Raw genomic sequence first — 14500 nt, forward strand, 5'->3', positions numbered from 1 at the left:
TTTTAACTGGATTTTTTATTCATCAGATTTTTACAATTTTTTTTGGTGTTCAGGAAGTTTTCAATATTCTATTTACTGGTTTAAAATATTCTTTTTATGAATGGCTTTACTATTGTTTTATATTTCTTGATTTTATTTAATGTTTTATGAAGAATGGTAATGTTTCTGTTTTTCCATTGTTGCTCTGCATGTAGAGACTGGCTTTTTGCGGGTTCCAGTTCAGCTCTTCTCAGCACATTTCCCTTTATACTTTCTGATCTCTTTATTCTATATTTGGTCAGGGTCTCTCTGTGTTCTGCATATAACGACCAACGTGAGGTATTTTGCTAGCATGTAATTTCTGTGTAGGGATCTACAGCAGCCTGGTTTCCTAATAAGAGCTTTTATGGTGTTTCTAGGGCCTGGTGTAATGTGCAGTTGCCTTTTCATAGATAAGGTTGTTTTGGTATGAGAGGTTTACTATATCGTAATGGTAAATTATTTGTTCATGGCTTTCTGAAGGCCAAGCTCACATCCAATACACATTATAAAAAGTCTAATTCCATCAGAGTTCCAAGTGTCTTTTTTGCACCACAGGAGTGCATGTAAGTATAATGTGCATGTTGAAATATTTTTGTCTCAGAAGACTGTACTCAAATTTTACATGAAAAAAACTTATGGTGCCTTGCCTTACACATTTTGGTCACCACTCCTCTCCTTTTATATTTAGCAGGACAGATAGAATCCAGTTCAGGTGATTTGAGGAGTGGTATGAACAAATAGGGTAAAGTGACAGACTAGGAAAGTGACTGATGGAGGACAAATTAAAGAGTTGAGTGGGAAATGTAAATCTGTAAGAAATAGACAATATGCTCTTCTGTGATTTCAGGAAAGGAAGAAAGGGTGGCATGGACTAAGGGATGGGGAAAGGAATGAAGTGGTGGAGATAGAGGGACCATGGATAAGTCAAGATAAATTTGTGGACCTTGCCATGGAAGGCATCAACCATCTACACAAAGCATTAAGAATGAAGGAGAAAACTACAGCAAAGAATAGAGTTGGGAGGCATGTATGTCTATAAGATGACAGTATATTTTTTTAGCAAGGGCAACAACAGGCTGGAAGGAGGCGAGCATGAATTTGAAATGTAGGAAGGCAGCATGGGGATGCTATTTTAGCCAGAGATGTTCTGCAAAGCAAGCACAGAACACAGGAAATAAACTTAACAGGTGAGCCAAAGCTGGTATTCAGTCAAAGGATAATAAAAGGGTAGGGAAGCATGGTTATAGCAGAAGAGAGAATAGTAAAAAAAAACAAAAAAAAAAAACCCTCATCAACAAAACTGACAAAATAGTGAAGGAAAGTCAAGTTGAGACAGTAGTGAAGAGGAAGCAAGGGGCAATAGACAGAAGATTCCTACAGTTGATGGTGGTGACTGAACAAAGCTTTGGGAGAGGGTGGTTGTGTAAAGGTTAGCACAGATGACCAGAAAGGGGAATAAGATGGGAAAGCCAGAGGGAGAGCAGTTGGAAGATGGGGCTAGATTAAGGCAGTGGCCATGCTGGTAAGCAGAGGCACAGGGTAGCAGAAGTCAAAACCCTAATGAGGCATGGTGTCCTCAGGCATCCATAGCCAAGGCAGCTGGGAGAATGCAAACAAGCTGCAACCTCCTCAGTACATGTCTGACAGCCTGCTCAGTTGTCCCTGTCTACACTGCTCTAAGTAATCATACAAGCTTGACTGCTTGCAGGTGATCAGTCCTTATTCATGTGGTTTGGACTTAACATTCCAGATATGAGCAAACAAGTTTCCATACCTAAAACACCACCCAGGTCCTCCATTTCTTTTACCCAGCCTCATTTCACCTTTGGTATCTGTCCTAGATATACTTAAATTGTCAGTTATGGGCCGACCTAAAAAAAGATGGGGCATCCATTTTTACTGGAGTGGTTTACAGGCCTCCAAATCAAATGGAAGAGTTTGAGAGATCTGGTTGAAGACATCCAAAAGATGGGCAAGAAGGGAGAAGTGTTGGAGAGTTTAATCTGCTGGATGTAGACTGGAGAATCCCTTCTGCAGAATCTAACAGTAGTAGAGAGATAGTGGATGCCCTGCAAGGGGCTCTGTTCAAAAAATTGGTAATGGAACCCACGAGGGAGGGAGCTATACTCGATTTAGTGCTCACTAATGGAGATAATGTCTCTAATGTCCAGGTGGGTGCCCACCTCAGCACCAGTGATCAAACGGTATGGTTTCATATCACAAACAGGATATGGAGAAGAAGCACGAAGACCCGGGTTTTGCAGTTCAAAAACACAGACTTTGATGAAATGGGAAAGTACCTGGAGGAAGAACTAGAAGACTGGGAGAACAACAGAAATGTGGAAAAACAGCGGGCCAAAAGGAGCAATTACCAAGGCAAGAAAAGCAAGAGAAAAATAAAACCTATCTGGTTCTCAAAGGAGGTGGCAGACAAAATAAAAGCTAAAAACAGCATTCAAGAAATAAAGGATCACAAAGGGAGGAGCACAAGGAAGAATATCTGGTGAACCTGAGTGAGACAAAGAAAGTAATCAAGACAGCAAAAAGTCAAGCGGAAGAAAGGATTGCCAAAGAGGCAAAGCGAGGGGACAAAACATTTTTCAGATACATCAGAGAAAGGAGAAAAGTTCAAAGTGGTTCAGTGAAATTGAAAGGTGAAAAGGATCAATATGTGGAGAGAGACGAAGAAATGGCAGAAATATTAAACAAATACTTCAGTTCGGTGTTCACTAAAGAGGTCCCTGGAGAAGGACCGTCGCTAGGTAACAAGAAACTGGAGGGGAGAGGAGTAGATGTAACTCCGTTTACAGAAGAGAATGTATGGGAAAAGCTAGGAAAACTGAAAGTGGACAAAGCCATGGGGCCTGATGAGGTTCATCCCAGGATACTGAGGGAGCTCAGAGATGTGCTGGCGGGTCCACTGCGTGAAATGTTCAATAGATCCCTAGAAATGGGAGTGGTGCCGAGTGATTGGAGAAGAGCAGTGGTGGGCCCACTTCACAAGAGTGGGAGCAGAGAGGAGGCTGGAAACTACAGGCCGGTTAGCCTCACCTCAGTGATAGGAAAAGTAATGGAGTTGCTGCTGAAAGAAAGAATAGTGAACTATCTACAGTCAGAAGAATTGCTGGACCAGAGGCAGCATGGATTCAACAGGGGAAAGTCCTGTCAGACAAATCTGATTGACTTTTTTGATTGGGTGACTAAGGAATTAGATTGAGGAAGAGCACTCGATATCATCTACTTGGATTTCAGCAAAGCTTTTGATACGGTACCGCACAGGAGGCTTGTGAATAAAATGAGAAGCTTAGGAGTGAGTGCCAAGGTGGTGGTCTGGATTGCAACTGGTTGACGGACAGAAGACAATGTGTGATGGTAAATGGAACTCTGAAGAGAGAGCAGTGTTAAGTGGAGTGCCACAAGGATCGGTGTTGGAACCGGTCCTGTTCAATATCTTTGTGAGCGACATTGCGGACGGGATAGACGGTAAGGTTTGTCTTTTTGCGGATGATACCAAGATCTGCAACAGAGTGGACACGACGGAAGGAGTGGAGAGAATGAGACAGGATTTAAGGAAGCTGGAAGAGTGGTCAAAGATATGCCGGCTGAGATTCAATGCCAAGAAGTGCAGAGTCATGCATATGGGGTGTGGAAATCCGAAAGAACTGTATTTGATGGGGGGGGGGGGGGGGGGGGGGGGGGTGAAGGGCCGATGTGCACCGAGCAGGAGAGACACCTTGGAGTGATAGTGTCTAACAATCTAAAGTTGGCAAAACAATGTGACAAGGCGATAGCTAAAGCAAGAAGAATGCTGGGCTGCATAGAGAGAACAATATCTAGTAAGAGAAAGGAAGTGATTATCCCCTTGTACAGGGCCTTGGTGAGGCCTCACCTGGAGTAGTGTGTTCAGTTCTGGAGACCATATCTCCAAAGGGACAGGGACAAGATGGAGGCAGTCCAGAGAAGGGTGACCAAAAAGGTGGATGGTCTTCATAAAAAGACTTATGAGGAGAGACTGAAGAACCTAAATATGTATACCCTGGAGGAGAGGAGGAGCAGGGATGATATGATACAGACTTTCAGATACTTGAAAGGTTTTAATGATCCATGGTCAACAAACCTTTTCCGTTGGAAAAAAGTCAGAAGAACTAGGGGTCACAACTTGAAGCTCCAGGTAGGAAGACTCAGAACCAATGTCAGAAAGTATTTCTTCACGGAAAGGGTGGTGGATGCCTGGAATGCCCTTCTGGAGGAAGTGAAGTCAAACTGCGAAGGATTTCATAGGGGCATGGGATAAACACTGTGGATCCATAAAGGCTAGAGGATGGGAATGAAGAGAAGAGCCATGGGGGTGGATTACTGGAGTGGAGGCTACTACCTGGTGATTACTACCCTTACTCAATAAGTCTTCGCAAGGTTAATGCAACTCCAACATTGCTCTCTGCCTCATCAGCAAGGGGAAATGTGGAAAAGAGGATTTGCATTCAGACAACCACCAACAAGGACTGAACTTCACAATCTGGATAAACAAATAAGCATGGGGGTAGCTTGCTTATTACGGCAGTTACTACCCTAAACCAATTAAACCTGATACATCACTTTGAATGCATATATAGCTTTGCTTTCTGCTTCAACGGCAGGGGGAAATGTGGAAAACAGGATTTACATTCTGACAACATCCAACAAGGCAATGATCCGTGCAGTCTGGGTAAACAAGCATCGGCGTAACTCGCTTGATGCGGTGGTTATACCCTTAATCATTAAGCCTTATGCTCACCTTTGATGCAATTCCAACATTACTCTCTGCATCAATGGCAGGGGATGGCAGCAAACTTGAATCAAACAGTTACCAACGATGGCCCTGAAATTGGTGGTTGCTGAAACGGATACATATTGAAAAATAAGTGTGGGAGCTTGCTGGGCAGACTGGATGGGCTGATTGGTCTTTTTCTGCCGTCATTACTATGTTTCATTTCATTTCTGTGTTTTAACTTCTTCCACTGCTCCTGATAGGGGCCTGGAACACCCTATCAATCTCATCTCTTTAGCCTTTCCTCATAGGGGAGCCATTCCATCACCTTTATGATTTTGGTTGCTCTTCTCTGAATGTTTTCCAGTTCAACTATTTATTTATTTATTTTTTTGAGATATGGCAACCAGAATTATACATAGTACTCTAGGTGTGGTCTCACCATGGAGCAATACAGAAGTATTATGACAGGCTACAAACTGTTTTCCATTCCTTTTGTAATAATTCTTAACATTCAGAGTCATTCATCAAAATGCATTATGGGGTTAACACCATAACGCATGCTATAATAGCACTAGCGCATGGTGTGAATGCAAGTTTTGGGAAGGGGCAGGATTAATGAAAATGAAGGGCAATATCACACTGTTTTAACACTGGAAATAACTACACCTTTTTTCTAGGCGTTAAGCTGTGCAATATGACAGACATGGGCATAACCTAATTCAAGATAAATTTTTTTTAATTGCATTTCGGCTATTTCTGGGCTGTGGAGGCCTTTACAGTATGCAGCCATGTATATGCCTATAGGAGGGGCAGCTGATAGCTGGAGGTGAGGTGATGATTTAGGGGCCAGTTTTCATGCATAGTGAGATGTATGAACAGCACAGTACACCTCGGTGAAGATTTGATGTCATTTGGAGTGAGGAAAGTCTCACAAAGACGACATTTTATACTATGTTTTCTCGTCCTAACTCGAAGGTACCCTGTTATAGAGTCCATCAAGCTAGGGTGAGAGAACATAGTAGAAATCTCATCTTTGTGAGACTTTCCTCACTCCAAATGACACCAAATCTTCATTGAGGTGTATTGTGCTGTTCATACATACTACTCTGCATGTAAAACTGGCCCCTAAACCACCACCACTTCACCTTGAGCTATTAGATGGCCCTCCTATAAGTATATAAATACTTTACTATGAAGACCTTATAGATAGAGTGTCTCTCTCAGCGCAAGATGCGAAATAGGAAGTATCGCGGGATGGAAAAAGTTTATTGCACCCTGCGATACTACCTATGCGAAGCGCTGTTACCGCATGGTGCAATAACTAAAATTACCCTAAACACGCCTCTTTTCCTTATTGTGGGCATTAAGCTTGTGATATTACAGCATTTTGATGAATCTTGGGGATTTTTGCTTTTTTATGCACTACCACACACTGAGCCAAGTATTTCAAAGTATTATCCACGATGATGTCCAGATTATTTTTCTGGATGGTAAGTGTTAATACAGATATCAATCACATATAACACCCACAAACACACAAGTGTATTCCAGTAACCTTACTTGTTATCATTGAGCGAGTCTGAATGTAGACCGCGGGAAAGAAATAAATAAGGGAAAAGCCATTTGTGAAATATGCTGATGGAACGATGATGGACTTTGTCGGATGTCACAGAGAAGCAGTGTGGAAGGAGTTATTCCCCTGAGGCAGGACCTTTTTTGGTCCGAAACACGATCGTGTCTGGACTGGGACATAAAACGCGATGAGTATTATTGCTGGAGTTTGTTTGTGACTATGACTTGTTATTACAGCTTCAGAACATAGCATATTAGTTGCCAAGGTTGCGTTATAGCCTGGAGTCCGTCAGCACATTCTGGAGATCGATTTTATTAATTTGAAAAAAACATAAAAAATTGCACAAAAGATAATTAAAGTAATGTGACCCTACACCATATCAGAGTCTGCTGTGAAACACTGACTGAGTAAGGGGCCTACAAAATTTGATGGCTAATTGATATGCTAGTAAATAGATACCAGTTTAACCATAATTTTTGAAGTGTTAATACAGAACATACATCGTGTAATTACAGCATGGGGTACTTTGCCCTATGTGCATCATTTTGCACTTGTCAACATTAAATTTCATCTGCCATTTGGATGTCAGTCGCACAAGGTCCTCTTGTAATTTTTCACAATCTGCTTGAAATTTAACAACTCTGAATACTTATGTCATCTGCAAATTTGATCACCTCACTCATTGTTCCCTTTTCCAGATATTTTATAAAATATTTAAAAAAGCAATCAGTTCCAGTACAGACCTCCAAAATACTGTTTTTCTTCTCCACTGAGGAAACTGACTATTTAGTCCCACTCTGTCTCCTATCTTAACCAGTTTGCAATATACAATAGGACATTGCCTCCTCTCCTGTGACTTTAATTTTCTCAGGAGTCTCTCATGGGGGACTTTGTCAAATGCTGTCTGAAAATCTAAATACACTATATATATCCTTCAGCTCACCCCAAAAAAAAAAAAAAAAAGTGTTGAAGATTAGTGGGGCAAGACGTCCCTTGTGTAAATCCATGCTGGTAGTGTCCCATTAAACCATGTCTTTCTATATGTTCTTGATTTTGTTCTTTATTTATTTAGAATTTTTATATACCGACATTCTTGAAAGAATATCAAATTATATCGGTTTCCATTATAACAGAACATTCGCGGCTAAGACGTTACATTAAACAAGGCATCTGATAAATAGAAAGTAAATAATAATAAATCATAAATGGAACAGCAAACAGCATTAATAGGCGTAACATCAATAATAAATGGAACAGCGAACATAAATAGGCGTAACAAATAATAGATGAAACAGCGAACATATAATAATAAATGGGGCAGTGAACAACGTTGATGGACGTCACATAAAATAGAGCGTCTACTAGGGTATCGCTAGTAACCTATGGACTATCCAAATCAGGCGGAAATGGGCCCTAAGGGAAGTAAGTACATAGAAGATTAAACCAGGGTGTGAGAACATAGCATTAGCTACTAGGTATACTGGTTGAGAGTTAACTCCTAAGAAAATAGTAGAGTTAATATTGGCAGAGGATGACGCAGGGTGTGAAAGGAGGGGCAGGGTGCAGGTGTCAAGGGTAGAGCGGGGTAATGGGAGCAAGTGGACGGAAGGGGAAGGAGGAAGAGGAAGGTGGGAGGGCGGACCATGCTAAGGCTGTAGGACGATCATGGATCCCATAATGGACTGTTATGCCCTTTGACCAGTGTCAGCGTGTTCTTGAGACTCCGGGAAGGCTTGTCTGAAGAGCCATGTTTTGAGGTGTTTCTTAAAAGTTTGATGACAGGGTTCTTGGCGAAGCTCCGGAGGCAGAGAGTTCCAAAGGGTGGGTCCGGCTGTAGAGATTGTGCGTTTTCTTAATGAGGTTTTGACTGGTGGTGCATATAGAGATCCTTTGTAAGCGTTTCTGATGGGTCTTTCTGATGTGTGAGGGTGGAGTTGAGAGCTTAGATTGAGGTGGGCGATGCCGATAACGTCCTTGTGGATCATCATTAACGCTTTGAAGGAGATCCTGGATTTTATAGGAAGCCAGTGAAGACCGCGTAGGATGGGTGTGATGTGGGCTCTTGAGTTGGTGAGTATCCTAGCCGCAGCATTCTGAACCATCTGTAAGGGTTTGATCGTTATCGCTGGGAGGCCTAGGAGAAGAGAATTGCAGTAGTCTAGCTTTGTAAGGATGATAGACTGAACTACTAAATGGAAGTCGCTGAAATGAAGGAGAGGTTTCAGATTTTTAAGAACTTGGAGTTTGAAAAAACATTCTTTAGTTGTGTTGAGGACGAACGATTTTAAGTTGAAGAGGTTATCAAGCCGAACCCCTAAGTCTCTGACGGAGGAGGAGTGGTTGATGGATGTTTTTGCGAATTGGGATGCGCTTTGGGAGTTGAGGAGAGTGTGGTTTTCATCTGGCGAGGATCTCAGTCTTATTTGAATTGAGGATAAGGTTCAAGCTGGAAAGCAGAATATTGATGGAATGTAAACAGCTATTCCAGTGTGCCCAGGTTTTTTGCAGGGATTCGGTGATAGGAAGAAGTATTTGAACGTCGTCAGCGAAAATGTAGTACTTTAGTTTGAGGTTGGAGAGTAGTTGGCAGAGTGGGAGCAGATAAATGTTAAAAAGCGTGGGGGAGAGGGATGATCCTTGCGGGACTCCCCGGTTTGATTTGAAGTTTCAACGATTTTTCCCAGTACTAAAGTAGGACTCACCCATCTAGAGTTGCCCATATCACTCCAGGAGACCTTTTTAAAGATCAGTGTTACATTGGCCACCTCCAATTTCAGGTATTTTTAATAAGTTACAAATTGTTGGTAATAGATCCATGATTTCATTTGAGTTCTTTCAAAACTCTGGCCAGGCAAGCTGCTTCATTCTAGTTTTTCAAATCTTCCTTATTACATCTGCTAGGTTCATTGTGATTTAAGGTCTTACAAATCATCACCTTTAAAAACTGTTTCCAACACAGGTATCCTCCCAAAATTCTCTTCAGAAACACCAAAGCAAATAATTTAATCTTTCAACTTTGGACTTGTCTTCCATAAAATTTCCCATTAACCCCTTGATCATCTAACAGTCCAATCAACTTCCTCACAAGCTACTTGCTTAAGATATATTTTAAAGAGCTTTTATTATGAAATTTTCTCTATGGCCAGCTTGTTTTCAAATTCTCGTGTTGCCTGCCTTAGCAATCTTTTGCATTAAATTTGCCAATGCTTACGCGTTTTCCTATTTTCTTCAGATGGATCATTTTTCCAGTTTTTGGAAGAAATTTTGCCTAAAATAGCTTTTTTCACCGTACCTTTTAACCATGCCAGCAGTCATTTACTCAGGCCATTTGTATTTTTCAAGTTTCTTTGTATTTGATGGCCCTCCTCAAAACTGCTTTCAACTTTTACGGACCTTTGTTTTGTGTTTTTTGTTTTTTTTAAAGTTTTCCTGGGAATTTATCACGGTTTATGACAACAAAAAAACGGGAGAAATTCAGTGGAAAAATGTGATTCTTTTCTGGGCAAATAGAGTTTATTTTGGTGGACATAAGCCAGGACAATAAGACAATATTAAGCAGATTCTTCCCCTCACCCATTCAGCAGAATCCCTATCTCTATTGCTTGTCTAGCATCTTCCCTTTCCCTCTCCACCCTACAATCCTGAGACTCCTCCTCTCCCCATTGTAACAGCATTCCTTACTAGATCTGGCTCCAGGCTTCTTCTCTCTCCTTCAGCAGCATGCTTATTGAGACTCCCACACTGTGCAGTGCTACAAGTCTGCTTTTGTGCAGGGCCAGGGAGTTTGCCAAAAAGAGCTTCTGGTGTGCATGGCCTGCTTCAAATATTGCATTGCTGGTACTGGACAGCAGGCACTTTTGCTGCCTGGGGGGAGGCAGGACTTGAAATGCCACATCAGTAGCACTGGAGGAGTGCTTTCACTAGTAGGGGGACTTGAAAACACTGCAGGTGCTTTGGCTTACACTGGCCGGAAGCCTTGAGACACTGCGAGCTGCTTTTGATCAGCCTAAAATTAGGATGAAAATTAGAGAGTCATGTTTGAAAAAAATCCAGGAATTTACGAATGAAAAATTGGTTTAAACTGAAAACGAAGGACCCTATCAGTGTTCTAAGGTATAATTCTCCACAACTGAGCGCAATAGTCAAGGTGGGATTTCACTAATGAATTATACAGAGGCAACATTATCTCTTTTGTTCTTTTAATGACAACACTGGTATTACTGCATAAAACACTATAATACAAAATTTTTTAGCCCCAACCTCTCAAGCTGTGCAAGCTACTAGAAGTCAAAATTAAACCAGGCAGATATCAGCCTGGTTGAATAGGAGCCCACAGATTTTCCACCAAAACCTAATCTGGATCCACTCATTCACAAAGTCCACAAGGACTCCCCTAAAGATCTTTAGTAGATTTTCCATGAAGCAAGAGCAGTTGGCAGTATATGGATCACACGTTTTGTCTTCAATAAGCATTACCTTTAAAAAAAATTAAATTAAAATAATTTGATAAAAGCTTTCCACTTCAAACTTGCTAATTTTTTCAAAACAAATATTTTAAAGAAGTTCACACAGCCCTAAACCCCACTTTTTCTACACCATTGTAATACTATTTTTTTTTATAAACATTTGCACTTACCTTTGGGGTCAGTAAGCAATTTCATTTTTATAGTTCTTGTCTCATGTTTAATTTTGAAAAGGGACCCTTATTTTATGAAAGAACTCTAATCTGTTAATTTTTACCTGGATAGTTAGAAAAAGCCATTTTAGACATTGTGTCATTCCATTCATTAAACCGGAATTTGTTTCTCATTTTCTTAGTTACTTTGAGCTTTTAAAGCAGTGACACTACTTTTTGTGTATTGAACTACAGTATTTTGTTACAGACACACCAGTTACAATAACTGGTGAACACTAAACAATGCACATATTGACATCTATCCCACTAGATGTAGGCTCTCTCAAGTCTGTTCTGGTTTTCATGAGATCAATTTGTATACGGTGGACACCCATTACATTCACATTTCTCTCATGCATATCCTAAAAACCAGGAAATTGTAGACAGTACAGTCACCAGGAGAGTTTTGAGAAGTCCTACACTAGGCATACTATATAATGCTGTAACATAACTTGTAGCTCTAGTGAAGTTACTTCATGGTACAATACTATCAATGAGCTGCTTTCTACTATCTTTTGTAAGGAATGAGAAATCCGATAAATTCTAAAATAGCTAGAGAGATAGAAGGGGAGGAAGGAATTTCCTCCACAAAAAAAAAAAAAAAAATTTGGGAGGGAACAAATATTTTGATCCATGTGTTTAAAACTGCTTTTAAATACCAAAATACTCAGTATATATTCTTCCAGTTTCTTAATATCAGTAATAAAACTTAATACTACAGTAGTTCTGAATATACTTAAATGATGCATATTTCAGCAGGGATGGTGGAATAATGCTCAGGTCACTCTGTTGCTTCTACCATCCCAGAGAAATGCTTAATATTCTGAAAACAAATTAAGGAATGTATACAATTCTTCCTGATGCTGAAATAAAAGACTTGAGTAAAATGTTTTAACAGCTGAGCCCATATTTATAAAAATATAAATACGTAAATAAAATACACACAAAAGGATATCACCTTTAAAAATACTGAAACTAACAAAATTCCATGCAGACTGCATCCATTTAACTAAGCCTATGTGTTCTAACTTTAGCAAAAGTAAAAGAGAAAAACACTATTGCAAATAGTTTTAGGACAAGAGATTAAAATCAATAAAATCATAAGGAAATGACCACTTAGCAGTGAGATGCAATGGAAAGCGATAACACCATCACTTTCAACTAACAGTAAATCCTACTTGCTGCAAAATTAAATTTTTCCCCAAGAGTAACAAGTGGGATGATAAATTAATTTATTTCTGCTCAATTTGTTTTATAAACGAGACCTTTAAAGTTAAAAAGTTCTTATGTTATGTAACCAACCAATTCTTGCTCAATTACCCGGTAAAGGCTAAACAGCAAGTTCTCTGTAGACAACAGGATGAATTACCTATTACACATGGGTGACATCATCCGCTGGTACCTGACCCAATTCTCAAGAGTTCAGTAAAAAAACTTTACTGAGCAAGTGTGGACGTTCCCACATATGCCTACTGACTCATGAGCACCTCAGTCTCTTCCAGAACTTAAGCTTTAGCATGGTAGCCAACTCTCCAGAGAGGCAGGCAGTTATTAAGTATGGCTAATTAAGTATGACTATTTACAGATAGGCATATTTGCTTTCTCCATTGACAAGGAGGCATGAATTAGCCATAACATGTTGGGAGTCCCAAGCTGAAGATGACATTGAGGAGCAAATACAACCCAACCCCATTGAACGAAGTATGGATTACTGGGTGAACAGACTGCACAGAACTTCTGGTCCAAAGTTACTGTCTCTTCAGGACATGCTGTCCAGACAATAGTGGTATGTGAAGGTGTTTTGTTTACCCATCCCTGACTATTCTAGTTTAAAGCCCTCCTCAGTAGGTTTACCAGAAGCTGTGCCCCTTCAACAGGTGGGCCCTAGCTGTACTCAGTCCTTTAATCATCATCCCATGGTCCAAGAAGCCAAAAACACTCGTCATAAACAAACAATCATTCATTTATCTCAAAAATGCGAGCTTCCTTGCCTGGGCTTTCATCCTTGACTGGGAGGATGGAGAATACCACTTGCGCACCTACTTTATCCTCTCTCCCAGAGCGTCACTTTTCATACAATCTGTGAGGTACCAAGAAGCATCATTCGTGCCAACATGGATGAGCAGCATCAGATAGTAGTCAATAGGTTTGAGGATTTTTGACAATATATCATCTTGGATTTTGGTACCCAGCACAATTCCCGGGACATCATGCCTGGTTGGCAGATGGATGCCTCCATGCTCCTCAGAAGCAAGTCCCCAATCACCACTACCTTCCACCTCCTAGGTGCAGTGGTTGTTGATCCTGCAGGTTTGGGATCTGCACGTTCTGGTTCCACCTCATCCTAGGATTGTCCCTCTTCCTCCACATTCAAGGCTGCAGCTCAAGGGAAACTGAAGTCTGAATGTAAGGTATAGTAACCATAGAAATCTTGGTCCAGCTGTCATCTTGTGGGCCAGTTATACTTTTCCCTCTGCTTCAGTTCTTCATATTTGAGGCCTCTCTAAGCATTTTATCAATGTAGTCCTCATTCTCCCAGATGCTTCTCAGTCTTGCCACCACATCTTTAAGTTGTGCCACTTCATGTGTTTAAGCATATGTTAAATGTTAACTCTATATCACAAGTGGAAGACACCAGCCCCACACAATCATAAGCAAAAAAAGAAAAAAAAAAGTGTGGCAGTACGAAGGTAGAATCACTTCAAAGTTAAAGTATAACAGAGTAGCACAGAGACTGGCTTGATCAAATATCCAGAAAGAAGTTATTATATCCTCAAAAAAGCAGAGCTTAAAGGAATTAATACTGCCATGTCCCCCGACATATGTGTGTTTCATGAACAGGCTGCATCAGGAGGGAGAGAATATTGAAATCAAAGGAAACAAATTATATAGAGAAGAATACAACAGACAAACTACTAGAACTACCAGGAGGGGAAAAAAAATCAGGCATACCTGCATGCGTCAGCAACGAAAATTACTGTAAGGGTCCATATACTGCAAAAGCTGAAATGCCGTATGCTATGTGATAATATATCCGCTGGCCAGTTTCTTCAGATATGCCAGCTGAGTACTGATTTTGTTAAACACAGACCATGGCCCATCAATATTTAGTAAGAGGATATCCACACCGCATTGTTAAGAGGTCTTTTAAACAGGCACATTTTGTGAACCCTGAATGGCTTTTTTTTTGCCCACCGCTTCTAACGACCGCAACATGTGTTCTTCAGTACTCTGCCCAAGTCGGCCCATCGTGCATCATTAAGCACCTTTGGAGTGTTTTGTCTCTCCATTCGGTTTTCTCCACTACACCATATTTTGCCTTTGACAGAGGTTGAAGTTTACAGGACCTACTGGTTTCATCTATGCCATCTCCACTTGCACTGGATGTGCCTTTTTTGGATCATGGTCCACGAGGCTCGTACCGTGCATGGCCCCTTTCCTATCACTTACTGCGTTCCAGCATCCTTTCAGTTAGAAGCAC

The sequence above is a fragment of the Rhinatrema bivittatum genome, chromosome 6, assembly GCF_901001135.1.
Source record: "Rhinatrema bivittatum chromosome 6, aRhiBiv1.1, whole genome shotgun sequence".
NCBI classification, from domain to species: Eukaryota; Metazoa; Chordata; class Amphibia; order Gymnophiona; family Rhinatrematidae; genus Rhinatrema; species Rhinatrema bivittatum.